General features: G+C 40.8%; 1 long non-coding RNA gene across 2 annotated transcripts; it reads right to left on the bottom strand.

Moving 5' to 3' along the window:
- Positions 1 to 1417: 1417 nt before the first annotated feature.
- LOC119086228 lies at positions 1418 to 21243 on the bottom strand. 2 transcript variants are annotated; one of them, XR_005089451.1, is made up of 3 exons: positions 21039 to 21243; positions 2144 to 2238; positions 1418 to 1619 (listed from the first exon to the last, which is right to left on the bottom strand). It is a non-coding gene; the product is annotated as an uncharacterized LOC119086228 (long non-coding RNA). The 2 variants fall into 2 exon arrangements; XR_005089452.1 differs by lacking the exon at positions 21039 to 21243 and adding an exon at positions 20527 to 20717.
- Between the last annotated feature and the right edge of the window lie 330 nt (positions 21244 to 21573).

A 21573-nucleotide genomic window follows, 5' to 3' on the forward strand; every position in this document is an offset into this window, starting at 1 on the left:
TTGCTCTCATTTGCTGTCAAGTGTTGTACATAGTGCTATAGTTCCAGTTTTTCTCACCAGTAGCTGGGCCACTTAGGGTTTGTTAGTGGTCATTGGGATTATTCTTCTTCACTGTGGGAAACTGCTTATGGGAGAAAGAGAACTCACAGAAGGAGGCAAAGAAGAATGGCTGATTTCCCCTCCATCATCTTAGGAGGGCAACTAGGGTCATGGGTCTGCTGGAGAGGATGAAGTCAATGGAAATATCATTCTGCTCCCCTTTCCATAAGCAGGGACCAAATGCCCAGACCTCAATGGGACTTCCACAATTTTTTTAGGTGCATTGATTTTCCTTTTGGTCTTGTAAGTAGAGGCAGAAAGAAAAATTAGACCTTGGTTTTCATGCGCTATTAGTTACCTTTCTTATCTCTGTGACAAAAATAACCTGGCAAAAGAAACTCAAGGAAAGAGAGGTGTAATTGAGAGTTCCAGGTTCCAGTCCACCATGGCAGTGAAGTCACGATGGCTGAAGCTATAGGCAGCTGTTCTTTGAATCTGTAGTCCAAAGCAGAGGCTGATGAATGCTTATGCTCTGTCGGCTTTCTCTTTTTAAATTCAGGCTGGGGACTCCATCCCATGGAACAGTGCCACTTACACTTCAAAGTGGGTTTTTTCCACCTCAATAATCTTATTCATCACAGTCTTTTTCCAGAAATTTGTCTCCCTGGTGATTCAAGACCCTATTAAATCTACAATTACTATTAACCATCACACATGCTTACCTGGTTTAATTTAGCATTTTATTTAATTATAGAAATAGGCAATAAGTCACAGTTTTATGACCAGTGTCTACATCCTTGTCACCAAAGGAATTTCACATTTTCAGGCCATCTTTAAACTATTGTAAAAACCTTGGAAATCATTTGTGCTGTCTGCTACTCAGACATAAAAACCATCATTGGAACTGCTGTTAGATTTTATGTGCACAGATCTTATTTATGTCTGCATGCTATTATCACAATGAAAATATTTTTATAATTGTGTTTAAATACAATTGATTTTCTTTTAATCCATTACCCTTAATTTCAACACACACACACACACACACACACACACACACACACACACACACACACACCACACACACACACAGAGAGAGAGAGAGAGAGAGAGAGAGAGAGAGAGAGAGAGAGAGAGAGAGAGAGAGAGAACTTTACTGAAGAGAGATCAGTAGGTTTTACCAGGGACCCCAAAGAATCCATGGTATTAAAACAAACCAAAATTTGAAAAACAAAACAAAAAGGAAAATAAAACTCAAAAGAAGAAAAAGAAATGGAATGAGCAGCTGCATCATTTATAATTTTTTTTTTAAGTATCATCACTTAATTTGTACTCTATCACTTGGGGTAGAGTAAGAGCTGATATTGTTTACCCTGCTTATAATAAGAAGAAAAGGAGACATCACAATTTTAGAGGAATTTTTCAGGGCAAATGTACTATTTATTGAGGGCTCATTGTGTGGATTCTTCGTTGCCAGCCCAGCACCACTTTTCTCCATCTGTACTTTCTGCACCCCTAGGAGAAAGGCTGGAGAGCAGTGGGTTCTTCTGTCCCCTGAAAGCAGGGCTCCGAACAAGGTCCTGTCAAAGAGGAGCAACCTATGAGCTATTGACATAAGCGAGGGGAAATTCCTAGCCCTTCCAGCAATAACAAACAGGCTCATATGCAGGGAGTTGGCTGGACTTGAGTTTCGTGGCACTGGCTTTGGTGAACTTACACATGATGTCTTCACTTAGATGCAGCTGGCTGCTGTTTGTGTCATTTCTGCAGCTCTCCAATCTTTGGAAAGCCATGGTTTTCCCTGCTCCTCCCCTGGTTTATACAAAGATTTAGTAAATGGGTGAGCTAAACCCCTTCCAGTTTACAAAGGGTCTCCCATCCTAAGAGAACTTATGATAAACCAGGAACAAAGCAGAGTTTAATAGCAGACTTGGGCTTCTTATAACAGACAGGTGAGGCTATTTACAAAATTTGAAAATACAGATAGAAAAAAATGAATACGGCATAATGCCCTAGGCTAGGCCCAGTGGGGCAGCCCTTACCTTCCCAGTAGAGGGAGCTAGAGAGGATCAGTTAAGTATCCAGGGAGAGGCAGTTTCCTTACCAGTGCTCCTCTGTGCTGTGGTAGGAACTAGGAATAAACACCCCATTTCTTGTTTATCTGTTTTCCTTCTCTCTTATCTTCTGCTGACACTCTATCTAGAAAAAAAAAACATGGCATCATAGCATCCTGTCTGCTTTCTTCAAGAAGTCATTATGCACTGGCAGGATAAGAAGCCTCTTCTTAGGAGAGAATCAGAAAAAGGCAAGAAGGTGGAAACAGGTTGTTGAGAAGGGAATGCACTCAACAGAAAAATATTGGCCTATAAGAACATTTAAATAAAATAAAATGAAAAGAGTTTTTCCAATCTAAAGACAGTACAGTAATCCAAAGAAAGCTGCAGGTAAGCAAGCCACTTTAAGAATTTGACGTCCTCTTTCCTTTCCCTACTTTGCAAAGTTGTGTCCTGTGTGTTCACACATTCTAAAACAAATCTTCACATAATATGATCCTTGAATTTAAAATAGTTGATACAATTCAATTCAGTGGATGCTGAGGTTGGCTTTGATTTTGAAGCCTCTTGGAAAAGAAGAGGAAAAACTTTGCACAACCGTTAGACCTCAGGTACTTCTGCAGAGATGCCTGATTTGAAACTGCCCAGAGTACAGGCATCCCTGGTGGCTGTAGCCTTGATCTCTAGCCCTGAGCATGTGTCAGCCTTTGTGGTGCCTGTACCAACATCAAACCTCACTTTCAAGGGCAGTTTTAATGAAGTGGATTGGACTGGATGTTTCAGGGCATGGTTTTCAACTTCTAGCATCTGCAATTAAGAACGATAATCACTTACAAGGGAATAAAGATGAGCTCAAATGTTAAACACATGTAGATATTTGGGCTACAGGGAATCAATCTGCCCATTAGAATGCTAATGAATGCAGAATATCCCCAATTCTTAATGAATTGGTTAACTAAACAGAGAGGCTGGGGTGAGACACAAGCATGGTTATTTAACATAGAAAATCATGAAGGCTGGATGAATAGCAATTACATAATTAAAAAAATAAACAACATTTGAGTCTCAATTAATCCTTATTGGTTGTTCAGAAACACCCACCAGAATCTATTCCAATCCATTGCAAACTGAGCCTTTCAAGTTAAAACAATTTTAACACTTGCTCTCTGATATAAATATCCTAATTAAAAATGTTCAAGATCAAGATGATCCATTTAACTGGAAGAGCAAGGGCAATTAAAGGCTAATTTGGTCAAGGAAAAGTGTATTATTCTTCGTGTTCAATTATAAAGATTCTATTGCTTCAATTCAGTGTATTACTCTGCAAAACAAAACAAAACAAGTTATTCTATTCTCAAATTATAATGAAGACATTGGGAGTATCAGGTTAAAAATATCCATAATCTTGATAAAAGTATGGAAGACTGAATATAAAACTGTCATTCAGGATTAGGAAAACAGAAGCAATAGGTGTGAGTGAGTGAGTGTGTGTGTGTGTGTGTGTGTGTGTGTGTGTGTGTGTGTGTAATGTGTCTGTGTCTGTCGGTCTGTCTGTCTATTTGCATATCTATGTCTCTGCTGGGAGGTTAATATTAAGGAAGTGGCTCCCATGATTGAGAGCTGAAAACTCTCACAGCTTCAGGGCAGGCTAGCAAGCTGGGGAGCCAGGGAGGCCTATGTGGCAACTGATGACCTAAGGCAATTTAAAGGCAAAGTTTCTTCTTTCTCTGGGAACCCCCCGTCTTTTCTCATAAAACTGCCAGCTCGAGGGTTGGGGAGACGTTGGTAAAATGCCTACCACACAGGCACACAAACCTGGGTTCGGATCCCCTAATATTGATGTAAACAGCCAGGCATGACATTGTCCATCTGTGATGACACTGGGGAGATGGCTCAGTGGGCAAAAACATTTCCTGCACAAGGGCCTGAGTTCAAATCTCTCCAGCACCTATTTTAAAATCTGAGCATGGCCCAATATTCCCTGTAACTCCAGTGCTGTGGGGGAGTGGAGAAGGTATTGCAGCAGTCTGCTGGCTGCCAGCCTTGAGGATGAGAAAGCGGGAACTCCTTTGGACTCCTCGGGACTCCATGTACATACAGGTATGGACACCTTCCTGCCCCTAGCACACAACCCTGCTGTCACTGACTGAGTGAGGCCCCGCCCATATTGTGGAGGGTAATCTGCTCCTACCTTGATTCTGATGTAGTCAGTCTGTGGTGCTGAGGAGGCATTAAAAACTTTAAACCACCCATTTCAGCTAAGTACCTTCTTCACCCTGCTTCCCATTCTTGCCCATACTTTTTTCAGACTGTAGCCATCCTTCATCTGTGGTCTTATATTCTGCTCATCTATCTTCAGAAATGTTAAATGGAAATATTCAGAAATACACAATTCACAAATCTTGAACTGCATTCTGTTCTCAGCAGCGTGATGAACAGCGAGGGGTCCTATTCTGTGGGGGAGGTGAATGATTCCTTTGCTTCATGTGTAGTTGTCTTTTCTTCTTACTCTTTACTCTTTGGTGGCCCACCACCCAGATCCCAAATAAACACACCAAGGCTTATTCTTCCTTATGAATGCCCAGTCTTAGCTTGGCTTGTTTCTAGCCAGCTTTTCATAACTTGAATAATAAGTCTATCTTTTGCCTCTGGGCTTTTACCTTTCTATATACCATTCTTTACTTCTTACTCTGTGGCTTGCTGTGTAGCTGGGTGGCTGTCCCCTGATGTCCTCTTCTCCTTCTCCTTTTTCTTTCTCTTCCATCTCTCTTCCCTCCTATTTATTCTCTTTGCCTGCCAGCCCCACCTATCCTTTCTTCTGCCTAGCTATTGACTGTTTAACTCTTTATTAGACCAATCAGGTGTTTTAGACAGGCACAATAACAAGCTTCACAGAATTAAACAAATACAACATAAAAGAATACAACAAATCTTTTCATCATTAAACAAATGTCCCACAGCATAAACAAATGTAACACATCTTCAACATATATTTCACAACAACCATGTATCTACACTGTCAGGCCATAGTATTTGTCTTAAACATCAGGTTGGATCAGTGTTATGCTTAAGAGTCCTTATCTTATGAACCAATGACCCCAGAGCACAAGAGTAGTGATTCTGGCAATACAGATGAGCCAAAGAGAAGCTCCAAGGAGCTTCTTTAAGGAAAAAGGTGAAAGTTTTTAACTTAAGCAAAGAAAAAAAATCATCTGCTGAGGTGTTTAAGAACAAATCTTCTATCTATAAAATTATAAGGAGGAAAAATGAACTGTGTTAGTTTTGCTATTGCATCTCAAACTTTAAAAGTTAGGGCTATAGTATATGATTGGCACTTAAGAAGGAAAAAGCATTAGTCATAAGGGTCAATACCACCTATGGCTTCATGCATCTGCTGAGGGTCTCTGGGTGTGCTTCCAAAGATTCTAATAAGAGGGACCATTTTATGGAGATGTTTGAAAAACCGATGCCCAGAAATATGGAGATTAAAAATTAGTTCTAAAACTGGAGAATGGAAAAGGAAAGATAATCACAATCAGCATGGAGAACTTTAAGGCAAAACAAAAGAAAATCCCCAAATTAAAAGCAAGTGAGGAGAGCAGACAGGTGAGCAGCTGCAGATCAACAACAACTATCCTAATCAAGAAAAAGGTGGAATTTGATATCACACCTAGTTCTTTTCTCAATCCTCCTAAGTTCAGCTAGATTTTAAATTGTACCATGCCTGAAGATCCCTGCCACTGTCCATCACCAACCACCAATAATTATCTTTTAGCAAATCAAACTTTCCAAATACCATTTGGTGTGGTCCGTACTATAGCAGAGAAAGAAGTCTTAGGAAAGGATGACAGTTCTCTAGATATTTGGATGGATATTTTAGGAGCAGTTCTGAAGGGGATTTTTTTGAGCAACATTTTTTTTCCAGGGTGGGTCTGTAGAACACAGACCTTGAAATGAATTTTGAAGAGGTTTCTTGTCTATGTTTTGGAACACGGTTTATAATACTCCCCATCTTCGGAATTCATATTTTGTTTTTAGTAAATCTTGCTATTTAGAAGCCTGTTCAAATGTATTTAACCTAGTATTTCTCACATCCACTGTGCACTCTTGTTTATCTATGCAATGAATCTCAGCATCCCAAGAAGCATGTTTTAGACAATTCATTTAAGTGATGAAAAACTGAAAATAAATCTATACAATAAAATAATATAACTGCATGTTCTGTTCTGAATTTAATGACCTGGAACACAGTCCTGATCAATGCTTGCTTCATTCAGGCTGCACATCCCTAACTTCCTTGTCACTGAACTGAGTTCTCAGGCTTGAAGTCACTGCTACTGTACCCACTGCTGAAATCATGCAAAATTTGCAGAGAACCTCTCAAACAAGCAAACAAATGAACAAACAAATTATTAGCTGTCTTTGCTAAATTCATTTCTTTATTAAAATTTGCTTCTGGGAGAGAAATGGACTGCAGAGGTGGTTAAGTCTTCATGGGAGAGGCAATACACTCCTATACCCAAACTTTAAAAAAATGTTTTTGATCACATTTCCTCCTCTCCCAGTTCTTCCCCAGATTCTCCCATCATCAAATTTTATGCCCACTCTCTCTGTCTCTGTCAAAATAAAAACAAAACACTAAAATAAAAATCAAAACAAACAAGCTATAGACCAAGAGGAAAAAAAATGCCCCAATAAAGCAAACGTCAATCTCTAGTGAACTGATTTGATTTAAAGTTGCTCAAACAGAGAGATCCTTTTAGTGGTCAATGACATCAATCCTTGGGAGCATTCACATTAGAAGTTAGTGTAGAAGAGCCATTTTTAGCTCTCTCCATGACTCAAGGTGAGTCTTAAACTCGGGGTTCAAAAAATAACTTCACAGATGGCACATGCCTGTGGCTAACACTCTGGAGAGTCCTTATGCAAACTGTAAAGAGGCACTTTATCTGGACACACAAATGACAAAAGTACCTCTACTTCTGCATCTTCTGCAGCATCTGGGTTTTCTGTAGCCTCACACCTGGACCAAGGCTTCAGTCTACATTTCTACCTTCTCTGGTTCTCTAGTTGGAGCCTTTGTGTTCAGCAGTTTAACCAGTGCTATGATGTTAGAGGTGGGCAAAGGGGGGTCCAGGTGGCAAGCGAAGACATTCTAGACAGAGCAGAATGGGGAGCAAGTATAAACTGAGCGTGCTCAGCCTTGAAAACTTCAGTGACCCTTGTTCAGCATTAATATACCACAGTCAATGGTAAGTGTTCAAGTATCTTGTTTCTTGGTATCTAGGATAATTCTAGACCCAAGTCATTATTTAAAATGAAAATTCTCACATAGTATTTTAGTAGCAGTATACCTTGGATCAAAATCAATTATTTTACAAGCAAATTTGTTAGTACATTCATTTACTCCTCATTAAACAAACAAATTGAGCAACTTCAAAGAGTATGACACAGTTCTAGTCCGAAGGGATACCATGGAGCACAAGTTTGTTATTTATTTTGTCTTTTCTGTGCTTATGTTCTAGCAGAGGAGACAGAAATATGGACAGCTAATGCAGTGAGAGTCTTAGTGAGCGGGACACATGGAGGAATATAGGAGTAGCCATCGCCTTAAATCTTAACCCTAACCCAACTCTAACCTGATCCTAATTCTAACACTGTTCCTGACCCTAAATCTCATTTAGCTCTCACCTTAACCCTCACCATGCCTCCAAAGATAGTCTGATTTGACTTCTTTCAGGGCCAATGGAGCTGTCCTGAAGGGATATGTGAAAGGCAATGAAACAGTTAGAAAGAAAACAAAACTAGAGAGAGTTTGGAGGATCACAGAGAAGGGAGGACTTGAAATCTGTATAACTGCTGAATAGAAAAGATGAGTGGTCTGAACTGAGGATGCATTTCCAGACGAAGTACACATTTTTTCACAGGCTTTCTGCTGTGTTATGCGTTGCCATGACTACCGAGGAGCAAAACTGAAATTGAATAGAACGCTAGGGTAGTCCAGGAGATATACAGTGGTTGTAAGGATAAGAAAGTGGTTAGATTGGAAACCAATTTACAGGTTGGAGGTGGCTTGGTCAGATGAACACCCATCAATAAGGAAGAAGCAATAGGATGGAGGGAGATGAGAGAGAAGGTACCAAGGAATGATCCTCAAATTTCTGCATAAGGCAGCCTGGGAACTAAATGGCACCATTTAATGGAACATATAAGCAATTCTGCAGGAGAAGTGTGTCAAGCTGATGAAATAATAGAGCTAGGTTTGCATATTGTGTATTTAAATAGTCTCTGAGATGTTCAAGTGGAGACAGCTACTCAGAGGAATACTCAGGTCTGGAATGCTACCCAGAGAAAGGATGCACAAAGAAAAGAGGGCCTGGGATGCCCTTAATGGAAAAGAGACGTCTGTATAGGGACTGAGAATTGCAAGAAGAAGAAGAAGAAGAAGAAGAAGAAGAAGAAGAAGAAGAAGAAGAAGAAGAAGAAGAAGAAGAAGAAGAAGAAGAAGAAGAAGAAGAAGAAGAAACAAACAGAGATTCTGGTGACACTGAACTCAAAAGAGGCAATGCTGCTGAGAGAGGGTGTTGCCTGGAGTCTAACAGCAGATGGAGTATAAGAAAGGGCTGAGAACGCTCATCACACTTGATAATTTTGAAGCCTCTGCTGACTTGAGCAGATAGTCTGCTCAGTGGTCATTAGGACAGGGTTCAGGCATCACCCAGAAAGCAGAAGTCAACTGGAGAAATGAGAAGACAAATTGGCAAGAGTCTGTAATGAAGAGGAAGGAGAGGAAGAAAGCCTTGAGCTACAGCATGCAAGTGTGGTGTGGTGTGTGGAGGCATAGCTTCTCCGTTATTGGACTGAAGAAAAGAGCTGGAGAGAATGTAGATATGATGGTGTCAAATAGAGAAAAAAAAAAGACTAGGGAGCCTAGGGAATGGAGGGCCGATGCTGTATAAAATCCTTGAAGAAGTTGAAATAGAATGGTTCAGGCTAGTCTTGGGTAGGATGATCTTTTGCCATGGAATAGAAGGTAAGGAGGGGAGGCTGAGTGTGGGTATGAACTGTGTGAGGCTGAGTGTGGGTATGAACTGTGTGAGGCTGAGTGTGGGTATGAACTGTGTAAGTGTGGTATGAAGTAATCATTAGCAAAGTTAAGGCCATTCTTCCTTAAAACTACATTTTCCCTGAGAAATAGGCCTTAAGGATAGTCAGCTAAGAGGGGTAGCCACTCACCACTCACTGAGTACTGTTTCTCATTGTGCTGACTCTCACTGGTGTCAATTGGAGCTTGCATGTGTGTATTCACAGGCACTGGAAGTTTCAGCTAAATTACGGAGGCTGGTTAGTGATCTTAGGAAGTCTCTCATTGGTTCTTAGATGGATGCATTGTTGCTTGGCCAGAGAACATTTCATATTGCACCGATTGAAAATCAACATAAAGACTAGAAGCATTTCATTCAAATAAGAAGAGATGAAAGAATTATACTAATAAGGGGTTGAGCTTCCTCCATCTGTCTCCCCCTCCCCTTTCTGTCTCATCTTTTGGTCTCATTCTCATAAAGCATTCAACATTTGCGAAGTTTATAATGCTACCTTTAATTCTTGACCTCAGAAGATTTTTTGTTTGTTTGTTTGTGGTTTTGATTTTTCTTCTTTTTCCTATTCAAGCCAAACACACATACATCAAAGCACTTTGTGTGTGTGTGTGTGTGTGTGTGTGTGTGTGTGTGTGTGTGTGTCTGTCTGTCTGTCTTAGGAGGTTGGCAAAATGCCAGTTGTTTTCAACCATGTAAAAGAACCTTATAAAGCACTGGCTTAAGAGAGCAATTCTTCTCCACTCAGTTTTAGACTTTTCCATTCTAACTGGGTTTATGGATTTGAGAGCCCTCCCTCAGACAGAACTAGGTACTTTCAGAGAGGCTGCTGACCTACCTCCCTGGCAAGCAGTACGCAACCTTAGGAACATTAAGATTATGTTCAAGGCTGCCACAGTAGTGAAAAGCTACCTAGATTAGGATTTCAAAAGTACCTGAAATGACAATTTGGCCTGGAGGAATCTATGAGCAGTAGAAACGCCCCAGAATGGCTTCTTTGAGTAGGGTGACAACTTTATTACATCTCCGGTTCCTTTTCTTCTATTTCCTGTTCTCTTTCTGTTGTCAGTGAGAAGCCTTTGGCAAGAGAACAAAGGTGTCAGAAGGCAAAGTCAATCAAACGCCTGCTGATGTTCATGCCCCTCTTGTTTGGTAGCAAAAGCAAAGCACAGAGTGAGGAATATGTGTACTAGGCTTTGTTTTTTTGGGCCACCAACCAACTCCCAAATCATAACATGGGGACTTCTTATTAGTTATGAATGCTTGACCTAGCTTAGGTTCATTTCTGGCTAGTTCTTTTAAATTACATTAACCTGTTTCTCTTTATCTACTTTTTGCCTTGAGGCTTTTTACTTTTCTTTCCCTCTGTATATCTTAATTTCACTGATTCTCCTGTCTGACTGGCTGGCAGATGCCTGGCTCCTGGCCCGAGGCATCTCCCTAGTTCTCTCCTCTCTTCTTTTGTTCTTTTCTTCTGAACCTAGATTTCCCTTCCTTTTTGTTTTTCCTGTTAGACCTGCCTAGCTATTGGCCATCCAGTTCCTCGTTAGACCAATCAGGTGCATTAGGCAGGCAGGTGAAACATACGCAACACATCTTTACATCATTAAACACATGCAGTGTAAACAAGTGTAATAATCCTTACATCATTAAACAAATGCAACATACCTTTACACAGTTAAAGTAATATTTTGCAGCATAAACAAATATAACACATCTTTGTCTAGTTAAAATAATATTCCACAACAATGATATCAAAAATTGCCTCAAAAGTGGAACCAGATGAGTGACTTCCTAATTCAGTCTCCTAAAGGTCAGCAATCCACAATTTCCAGATCTGTTTCTTTTTATTTACCAAGTCTTTTCTTCTTCCTTTTGGTCCAGGGACACACAGTGGTAAAGTAGATCCAATCTTTTTAAATAGTTAATTAATCAAATTTATTTTTGAGATTATAATTTAATTACATTTCTCCTTTCCCTTTCCTCCCTCCTAACCCTTCCATATACCCCTCACTTTTCTTCAAATTCACAGCTTCTTTTTTCACCAATTGTTATTGCATGCATGTATGTATTTGTATATGGATATATGCTCCAAATGTAATCTGTTGAGTCCATATACTGCTACTTAAATGTATGTTTTCAGTGGTAACTGTTTGGCACTAGACAACCAATAGGAGTGCCCTTAGGAAAGACCACATCTTCTGTTCCAAGCTTATCTAGGTTGTTCTTCGTGTAGGGTTGTGGTCTCATGAGCTTCTCTCCTATACAGTTGGATGCAATAATGGTTGATACAAAAACTACAGTTATCATCTTAAAGGGAATAAGACATAGCTTGTTTTGAAGCCATTTTGAGTGACTATGTCCCAAATTTAGATTGCCCCAAATTCCATGTTCCAACATGGAAGCAGTTTCACAAAGTGTTTATAGTTTTACAGTAAAAAGAAAGTCATGAATCAAGGCAAATTTAAAACATATTTGTGAGTTCATGAGATGCAGGTGTGGTGAGATGGAAGAAGTCTTTTTTATTGGCCCAACATGCTATCTGATGGCATTCTTAGCTTTTGGATTTGTAGAAGCTAATAGCTTGCTAAGTTAGTAGATTCTAAATGGTTTATACCTATTAATCACAAGATGTAAGTTCCTACACAGAAGCAGGCAAGGAATGGCTGTTCTGAAGGATTGTACCTCGCCAAGGATAAGGTGATTGGCCTTTGGACCTGCAGTGTTCCAGTCTCTCCACAATACCAAAATCAGCCTCTGTAGGCATAGCTCCTTTCCAATAGTCACCCACAGCTCCCCTGGTGGCTAAGCATCACATTCACGCCTGCATCTAAGGCTTAGGAAACACAGTGGAAGAGGGAGTAGAAAGACAGTAAGAGCCAGAGAATGGGTGTGTGTGTGGGGGGGACTTTGCTGTGAGATTGTGTCTCCTAGCAGCATCAGGAGCTATATCCAGAAAGTCTCACCACAATGACTACCCAAACATGAGCTGAACAAGGACAACACCAATGACCCATTTTTTCCTTCTTTTTTTGTTAATCAATCAATTAATTAATTTTTCCCAGTCCAATAACAGTTTCTCCACTCTCCCTCTTCTTCTTCAAAGTTCTTCCCCCCATTCTCACCCCTACTCCCTATTCATTCTGTCTCTCTTCCATTCAGAAAAGTGCAGGCCTTACATGTATATCAGCCAGTCATGATATATCAAGTTGTACCTCCTCTCCTATTAAGGCGGGATGAGTCAACCCAGCAGGAGGAAAGAGTCCCAAGAGCAGGCAACAGAGTCAGAGACAGCCCCCACTCTTACTGTTAGGAATCCCACAAGAAGACCAGGACACATGACTGTAACACATGTGCAAAATGCCCATGTCAGTCCTATGCAAGTTCTCTGATTGGCTGTTTAGTCTCCATGAGCACCCAAAAGCCCAGATCAATTAACTCTGTGTGTTTACTCTTGGTGTTCTTGGCCCCTCACCTCCCTTCCTATTTCCAATTTACAGGTGAAGGCATATTCTTTTCAGAGACTTGTCACTGAAACATGCCTCTCTATCAAAAACTAGCCTTTCCCCTCTTTGGATATCACCCCATGTGTACCACAAAATCCTACCACAGTGAGTTAAAATTATTTACCTTTTCATGTCATGATTATACGCCTAAGAGTCTCTAAAGGCTTTGCCACAAAGTTCTTAAAACTAATGATTGCTTTCAGCAAAATGGCTGGAAGCAAAATTAATGTACAAAGATCAGTACATACTAAAAACAAACACCCTGAGAAAGAAATAAGGTAACTCTCATTCACAACTGCTTCAGAAAACAACCTTTGAATTAAACCTAATCCAGAAAGTGAAAGACCTCTACAACTGAAAACTTTAAAACACATAAGAAGGAAATTCAAGAAGGTACTAGAAGGTGAAAAGACCATCCATGTTCATGGATGGAAAAATTTAATATTCTGAAAATGCCTGTACTACCGAAAGCCATCTTCAGATGCAATGGAATCCCTTTGAAAAGTCTAATGTCATTCTTCACAGAAATAGAGAAAACAATCTTAAAATTCGGGTGGAATCACAAAATGTCCTGGACAGACAAAGAAACTGTGGACAAGATGAACAGTTCTGGAGGGATCCCTATATTTGACTCCAAGTTATACTATAGAGCCTCAGTAAACAAAGTATTATGGCACTGGTACCAAAACAGAAATCAGAGAGATGGAATAGAATACAGGATCCACCAGGTACAGTCAGGATTCCCTGATTTTTTTTTTTTTTTTTTTTTTTTTTAGAAAGATACTAAACTCTGCATTTGGGGAAAGAGCTGCTTCAGGGAACCGTGCTGGGAAAACTGCACACCCACACCTAGCACAGTGGAGCTAAATCCCCATTTCCCACCCTGTAGGAAAGTAAAGTCTACATGAGTCAAAGGCTTTAATGTAAGACCTGAGACTCTAAAGCAGTTAGAGGGAAAAGTAAGAAAAACATCTTCAGATATAGACATAGGCAAGAGCCTTCTGAATAAGAAATAATGCTGACATTGGCAGAGAGACTCTCATGAAATTAAGTCACTTCTGCACCTCAAAGGAAACAGTGAGAAATCTTCAGAATGGGAAGGAATTGTTTGCCAGATATATATCTGACAAAAGGTTGATATCTTCTAGAATACACAAGGGGGGGACCTAAGAAATAATGAAATAAATGGGCAAATGAATAAACAATTCTCAAAAGATAAAATATAATGGCCAGTAAATATGAAAATCATCAACATTGCTAACAATCAGAAAAACGAAAATTGAAACTACATTGAGATTTCTTTCATTTTGCTCCAGTGAGAATGTCAGTCATTTAGAAGACAAATAACAAATGTTGGCAAAGATGTGGGCAAAAGGGGAGGTACCTTTAATGTGCCACTAGTGGTAATGCAAACAACCACTGTGGAAACAGCATGGGGAATTCTCAAAGTGTGACATATAAGTCTAAAATAGGATCACTTCTAAGTAGTTACCTGAAAGACTCCAGGTGAACTTATTACAGACACACTTACACATTGGTGTTTACACTATTTCACAGGAGCTAAGCACTGGCACCAAATATCAGCAGAGGAGTGGATAAAGAAAATTTAGCGTATATACACAATCGGATTTCAGGCATAAAGAATGAAGTCATGTACTCTGCAGGAACATGGATGCAAATAGTACCAATCATATTATACATATGAAGTCAGTCTCAGAAAGACAAATAGCACATATTATCATAGCTGTGGATTCTAGGTTTAGTCAAATACATAGAATCATATGTGTATCTATGATGTATTATAAACAAACCTACTTAGGGAACAAAGAAGACCAATGGGAGGAATGAGTTTGAGAGAGTAGGGGTTATGGGAATATGCTTGAAGAATCTGTGTATAAAATTCCCTTAATTGTTGTGGATAGCTGTGCTATGCACTGAAGCCACACCCCTAGAGAAGTAGCAGGTGGCTGTTAGGTACCTGCCCCTGGGGTGTGGCCACTGGGGAATCCTTAAGACCTGAAATGCGCAAATGTGATGCCCTCTCTTCCTACCTGGTGGTCTTGGATGTTGGTGTGATCAAGGCAGAGCTCTCCAGAGAACCTCTTTGGACCATGCCCCACCCCTCCAGGATTCTGCGGCCAACTCCTTTATTCTGGTTTTGTTAAACCCCAAGTAAATTCCTTTGACCATCAAATAGACTCCGTGGATTTATCCCATTACTTAATAGCCTGGTACCATGTATGATTTATATGTACCAATTTAAAATATTATTTCAAAAAATCTGTTTTTTACATTGACCCCAGGCTCCTTGATTCTCATTCAGTTTTGTTTCCTTAGCATTCTTCACTGAGGCTGAGCCAAAATACACCATTAGTAGTTTTGAGTAAGTGATTAGAATCATTGAGACCTTTCATGGTAAAGGTAGGAATTAAACAAGATCCCCAAGCCCTGGAGCCAAGAGGACTAAATAAAGCATACTGGCATTTTGTTTTCCATGAAAATCTAGAATAGAATTTGTGAAGGCTTTCATAATGTAGATACTAACTCACTCCACTTAGATATTTGCTATTTAAAGAACAAAATCTCACCTAACATTAATGGATTAATGTTCGCACACACAGTATTTGCACAGCTGCACAACTGTTCGCAAACAAGATGTTTGAGCTTCACTTTCTTTATGCAGGACATTTGGTGACCAGGTGACAACATGAAAGCTTTCATAGGGAGTGTGGGGAACTGTGGGAAGCAGCATGTCCATTAAAAGTGTTGTTTACAGAAATCCTTTGATGGGTTTGTGTCTTCTTTGGGAGGGAGAGCGGGGAAGCACTCTTTTTGGTTTAGCAAGCCCTTTAGCAAATGTCATGAACTAGGGGAAATATCAGCCTGCATAGGCAGGGGTCTAAACAATCAGTCATCATTCTGACCACATGATGGACCACACGGACAATCCCTGAGCTATTAAAACAAAGTCTTACGGAGGATTTTCTGAAGCCTATTACTTCAGTTCTCCAATGTCCTTACTGAATAGGGAACTATGTTGGTAAAATTTGAGAGAACCTATTTTTATCCTGCTGTGTGATTTTTATCCTGTTGAACAAAGTAACAATTCTACCAAAGGCCAACTTGGCAGACCAATGGGTTTACTGCAGTTACTGACAAGAGTGTGGCTGTGAGATTACTTCCTTAGAGGTACAGGAACAACTCAAGGTAGCTGCATCACCAAAAGCCCAGCCCAACAAGAGTGGCAAAAGCTGCCATCCTTGGAGATCTCATGCACACCATGTGGGCAACTTGGTAGGTCAGATATCTCTGGCAGCTCCACTAGGATGAGAGTCTCCTCCCCGGCTGTGGTGTGCTTTATAGTCCCACACTCTAAAGCTTCCCATGGTGTCCAACATCCTTCTTTTGAACAGTTGTGCTGAGTGAATGCCTTAGCTAGTGTTTTTATTTCTGTGAAGAGACAGCATGATCATTGCAACTTTTATAAAGGAAAACATTTAATTGAGGTGCCGGCTTGTGGTTTCAGATGTTCAGTCCATTATCATGGTAGGCAGACATGGTGCTGATAAAGTAGCTGAGAGTCCTCCATCTTGCAGGCAACAGGAAATGATCTGAAAGTCACACTGAGGGAAGCTTGAGCAAATGAGACCTCAAAGCCCGCCCCCACAGTGACATACTTCCTCCAACAAAACAAGGCCACACCTACTTTAACAAGGCCACACCTCTAATAATGCCACTTCCTTTGGGGGCCATTTTCTTTCATCCATTACAATGAAGAACCAAAATAGTTTAATTAAAGATGCTAAGAGGTTGGGCACACAGAGAAACACTGGAATCAGCTTTAGTCTAGTTTGTTTCTTTATCCTAACTCTTGGGGTCTTGTTCGGGGAACAGTCTTTGTCTCTGTGCAAACATATTTTTGTTCAATAGGCCATTGCCACTGCTCTTGATTGCTCACCAGAGCTCAATGTGAAGACTCTAAGCTGAAGATATCACACACTTTGGTCACAGGACATGGAGACATCATCAAGTTGGTACTGACCAGGAGTACCTGCTGAGTAGCTTTCATAGAAGTTGGTATTCAAGCCCATAGGAGGAAAAATCATCAACAGCTCTACCCATCTTGGAACCTGTGAGCTATAATAATATTCCCATAGATGCAATAGTGGCATGAATGTTATGGGAATGGCCAATCATTGGATGGTTTTGAGGCATTTTCCACAGGAGGAAACACATGTATGGTACTATAAATCTGGTCAAGAACCCATGCTTGGGAGTTTCACGTGTCCCAGGGTGAACCTGACTTCTATTATTTTGATAAATTGACATAGTAATAAACTGCCCTCTAAATTTCTATCTCTATAACCATAAATTATTCCAACTCTCAGGCTTTATCAGAGGAGTTTGTTTAGTGAACTACAGTTAGTGCAGAAACTCATAGATTATCCAAGTACAGAGTGACTACGAAGTGCTCAGCCACAAACATGACATCTGTAAGTCATCTTCTCTCTACAAGGCTCAGAAACTACTTTAGAATATGAGTGGAGAGACTGGAAAGAGCCTGAGGTCAGGAAGGACTGGATCAAAATATTGTCCTATGGACACAAAAGGACCACTGTGCTCATGAACTCACAGCAGCTGTCCTTGTCCATGCAAGACCTGTGCAAGATCTGAAGAGCCACTGAAAGTTGATGGCTTCTGGGAGAGTCAATTTTCTTTAACAAGAGTGTGGTACCTCAGTTGATGGCCCCACACCTATGAATATATGAGAAGCACAAATGGACTGAGTACATTATATAGGAGAAGGAGAAGGAGAAAGTGAATAAGAAGAGAAGAAGAGGAGGAGGAAGAAGGCGAAGGGCTGAAGAAGTGAGAATGGATCTGATGGGAGTTAAAGGGAGCCCTACGGAATGAATATATCAAATTGCATGTGGTGATTTGAATGAGATGAGATGGCTAGTTTCCTAACTTGCTTTCAGTTCTGCTCTGGTCCTGTAGTTCCTCACTATGCCCAGATTCTCCCCTTTTGGAAAGGTAATATATATTATGTGCCATATATTGAAAGCATGTAATTTGATTTTTGATTTTACAGGAGATTACAGTTCAGAGGTTGACTTGGGTTGCAGAAAATAGTATTGAGACTGTGAAAGACCATGGGGATTTTTGAAATTGAACTAAATGCATTTTGCATATGGGGGACAGGGAGTTGAATGTGGTGGTTTGAATTACATTTCCCATACATGCCTGATCATTTGAACACTTGGGCCCAAGTTGCCTCTGTTTGGGCAGGATTAGGGGATGTGGCCTTGCTGGAGGAAGTATGTTACTGGAGGCAAGTTTTGAAAGTTTAATGACTTGCACCATTTTGAGCTGGCTTTCTCTGTGTCCTGCTTGTGATTTGAGACATGAGCTCTCAGCTCTCAGCTTCCAGCTCCAGTGGCCATGTCTGCCGCCTGCTGTTCCCGCCACTGTGGACCATAACTCTCCAAATCATAGATCCTAAATAAATTTTTCTTCTGAAGATTGCCTTGGCTATAGGGTTTTTATCATAACAATAGGGAAGTAACTAATATAACACATGTATGAAATTCTCTATTATCTAATAATTCTCAATTTTATGATAAGTATATGCATTCTCAACACAAATGTGGTACATTTTTGAAGAACCAGAACATGAGAGCTGGCTTTAAGAGAGAGAAACACCCCTGTTGTCTAGTGAAGTGAGGTTAGTGAGAGCAAGACCTAGAATTCCAGGTCAGTACTGACAGTGCACAGTATCCAAACGCTCCAAAATGAGTTTCCTTCAGTAAAACTATCCTAGGAGGTCCAAACCAACATATCTCTAAGTCCCCAATGTGGCATACTGAAAATTCCAAATGTCCCATAGCCTCAGCCATCCCGAATTCTGTGCAAACTCATTAATAAATGACAAACTTCTTTGTACTTTAATGAGGAAACGCTATGAAAATCAAGGACAAGTGATGGGAGAATGTCTTCCTGTATGCTGCAAATATGTGTGTTCTCAGATTGGTCGATAAATAAAGCTGTTTGGCATATGGCAAGGCAGCTTAGAGGCAGGTAGGAAATTCAAAGGGAGAACCAGGAAGAAGGTGGGGGGGAGGGGGGGGAGGACACACCAGCCAGCCAGCCACCCAAGGAGCAACATGTAATGGGACACAGGTAAAGCCATGGGACATGTGGCGATACACAGATTAATAGTTATGGTATGGGCTAATTTAAGATAGAGAGCTAGCTGGCTATAAGCTTGAGCCACAGCCATGCAGTTATAATTAATATAAGCCTCTGTGTGTTTACTTGGGGGATGTGAGTGGAAGAGATTTGTCCCGACTGTCAGCAGGCCAGGACACAGGAAATCTCGCAGCTACAGAGAAGTGCATGAGTATTTGAAGAGTTTATATATATATATATATATATATATATAATATATATATATACTATAATGTATATATAAAATGAGAGATGGAAATTAACTTTAAAGTTCCAGATAGTTCAAAACACAGTGAGAGCAACTGCAGAGGCCTGGCTGGGTTGGTTTAACTAATTCACTTCAAAACCTTCATTAGGGAAACACCTATGCTATAGTATCAATTATGGAAACAGACACTAAGAAGTGGAGAAACTTGGTAGAAATCACCCAGCTAGTCAGTGTCTATTGGCTGCACAACCATTCAGTTGTTGGATGGGGTAGAGTAGCACCAGCTCCTCCTGTCTTTTCTCTTAGGAATGTGAGGCTCAGTGTCTTCCCCAGTGCTGTCCTTTTTAAAATGGTTGCTGCCTTGTAAGCCACAGCTGCCTGAATCAGCAACTGCAGCTCCACCATTACCAGCAGCGGTTAGGATGCAAGGGCCTTAGCCAGGGGAAAATCTGTTCCCCCAGGCTCCAACTCTTGCAAAGCTCTGAAGGGAACTTAATTAGCCCTCTCTCCCTCTAAAGAACTCAAACTTCAAAGGTTAAGGTGTAATTCTGCTCTTCAGGAGGTTGAATAGCAAGTAGCTCACCTCCTCTCCTTGCTCGCGTCCTCCAAAAAGCCCTCCTGCTTCTCCCCATCTCTCCTTATAAACCCTTTTTCATGCGGCTCCTCCCTACCACTTCCTGTCAGCTAGTTGCTGACTCAGCCTCCTGAACTCAGGTGAATTTCATTTAATCAAACACATCTTTGCATCATTAGACAAATATTCCAGAGCATAAACAAAAGTAACACACCTTGAAATATTATTCTACAATTCCTCAGGCTACATGTTGAAGAGCTGAGATGAAATCCGAGGCTACGTGGCCCTAGAGTTCATGCTTACAAATGGCTATACCAAAGAGGTGTTTATTAACTGGCGCTCATGTTAGAGGCAACAGCCATAGTTGTTTGACCTTTAATTACTCTTCATGGCTCATTGCTCAAAGGGTATAACAATACTTCTTTTAAAGGATTGTCTTAAGGGCTTCAGACTACATTGTAAAGATTCAAGTATTTGGCATATATCATAGTAAGTTCCCAACACATGCCAGTTACCGTTATTATTTACCAAATTTTGTGCCAAGCATTGCACTAGACTCTTTATGTATGTTAGCTTACTTAACTCTCACACCATCCTCATTACATAGACACCTATGCTTATGTTATGGGTATGGGAACTGAGTCTCAGAGAAGCAAAGTAATTTGATTAAAAAAAAAAACCCACAGCTAGTCAGTGTCTAAGGCGACATAGTTATTCAGCTGTTTCATAGAGTAGCAAGACACCAGTGCGGTTTATTTTTCCTCACTTAGAAAATTCCAGCAAAAGAACAGAGAGCCCAACCATCCCATAGAGGACTGACCTCTTGTTGGGTTTGATGAGCCCCTGCCCTTCCAGCGTTTCTTGCCTCAGCTTTACAGCTCTGCACTCGCAACTGTGAGCAGATAAACTTAAACCCACAGCTGAAAGAAGAGAGGAAAACACACACACTCATGTGCACTCGGTGAGCTCCTGCAGTGTTCTCCAGACAAACATGAAGTAGCCCCATCTGAAGTAGCTTTCCAGCTGGCCTACTGACAGGCTCAGTCACTGCACAAACCCTTTCCTTGTCCCTGTTTTTCCCGATGCTCCTCCCATGGGTGAGTTGGCTCATTCATCGAGAGCTGACAACAGGCTCATTAGTTTAGGCCTTGTAGATTATTCAGACAGGGTGGGGGGAGGTTCACAGGGAATCTAAAAAATATCTGGACAGACTGACCATAAAGGTTAAATAATCCAGATGACTTTGTGAGTTATTATAGGAGAAAAAGAATAAGTGGTTCTATCATAGGGTGAACCAACCCAGAAAGTTTGGAGGACAATAGATTGCTTTACCTGGTGTGACCCATTTCATCTCGCCTTAGCTTGGCTGGCTTAATTTGCTGTTTCCGTGCCAAATCTCTCCTTCTCTTGGGCTGGAGTCATACTGTGGTCATTCTGTATGGAGGCTAAAAAAAGCAAGGGACCAAATTTTAATGGCGGAGGGTAGCATTTGGAAGAAAGGTTCATCAGCTCTGTCGCTGTCACTTGGAAGGCAAAATCAAGGCTCTTGTTTTGGGGATACACATCCCAGGCTGCTTTTGATTTGAAACCACAGCTGATTCGCTGTGGCAGAGGCTGCTGCAAACTGCTGGCACCATGGCTGCTTACAGAATGTGTCTGCCAAGCTGCTCAGGGTGGGGAGAGTCATACTGTATTCTTTGATGGTGAACTCATCTGGCACAGAGGAAGAGCCTGCACAGAAACAGCCTCAATTCATCTTCCCTGGCACTTCCATGTGACCTGAGCGAAGTCAATGTATCAGGCCATCCTAAGAGAAAATGGCCAAAGACACCTCTGCTCTCTGCTGTGTGCCAGCTGCTGTCTGTCA

Source organism: Peromyscus leucopus, chromosome 19, assembly GCF_004664715.2.
Source record: "Peromyscus leucopus breed LL Stock chromosome 19, UCI_PerLeu_2.1, whole genome shotgun sequence".
Taxonomy (NCBI): domain Eukaryota; kingdom Metazoa; phylum Chordata; class Mammalia; order Rodentia; family Cricetidae; genus Peromyscus; species Peromyscus leucopus.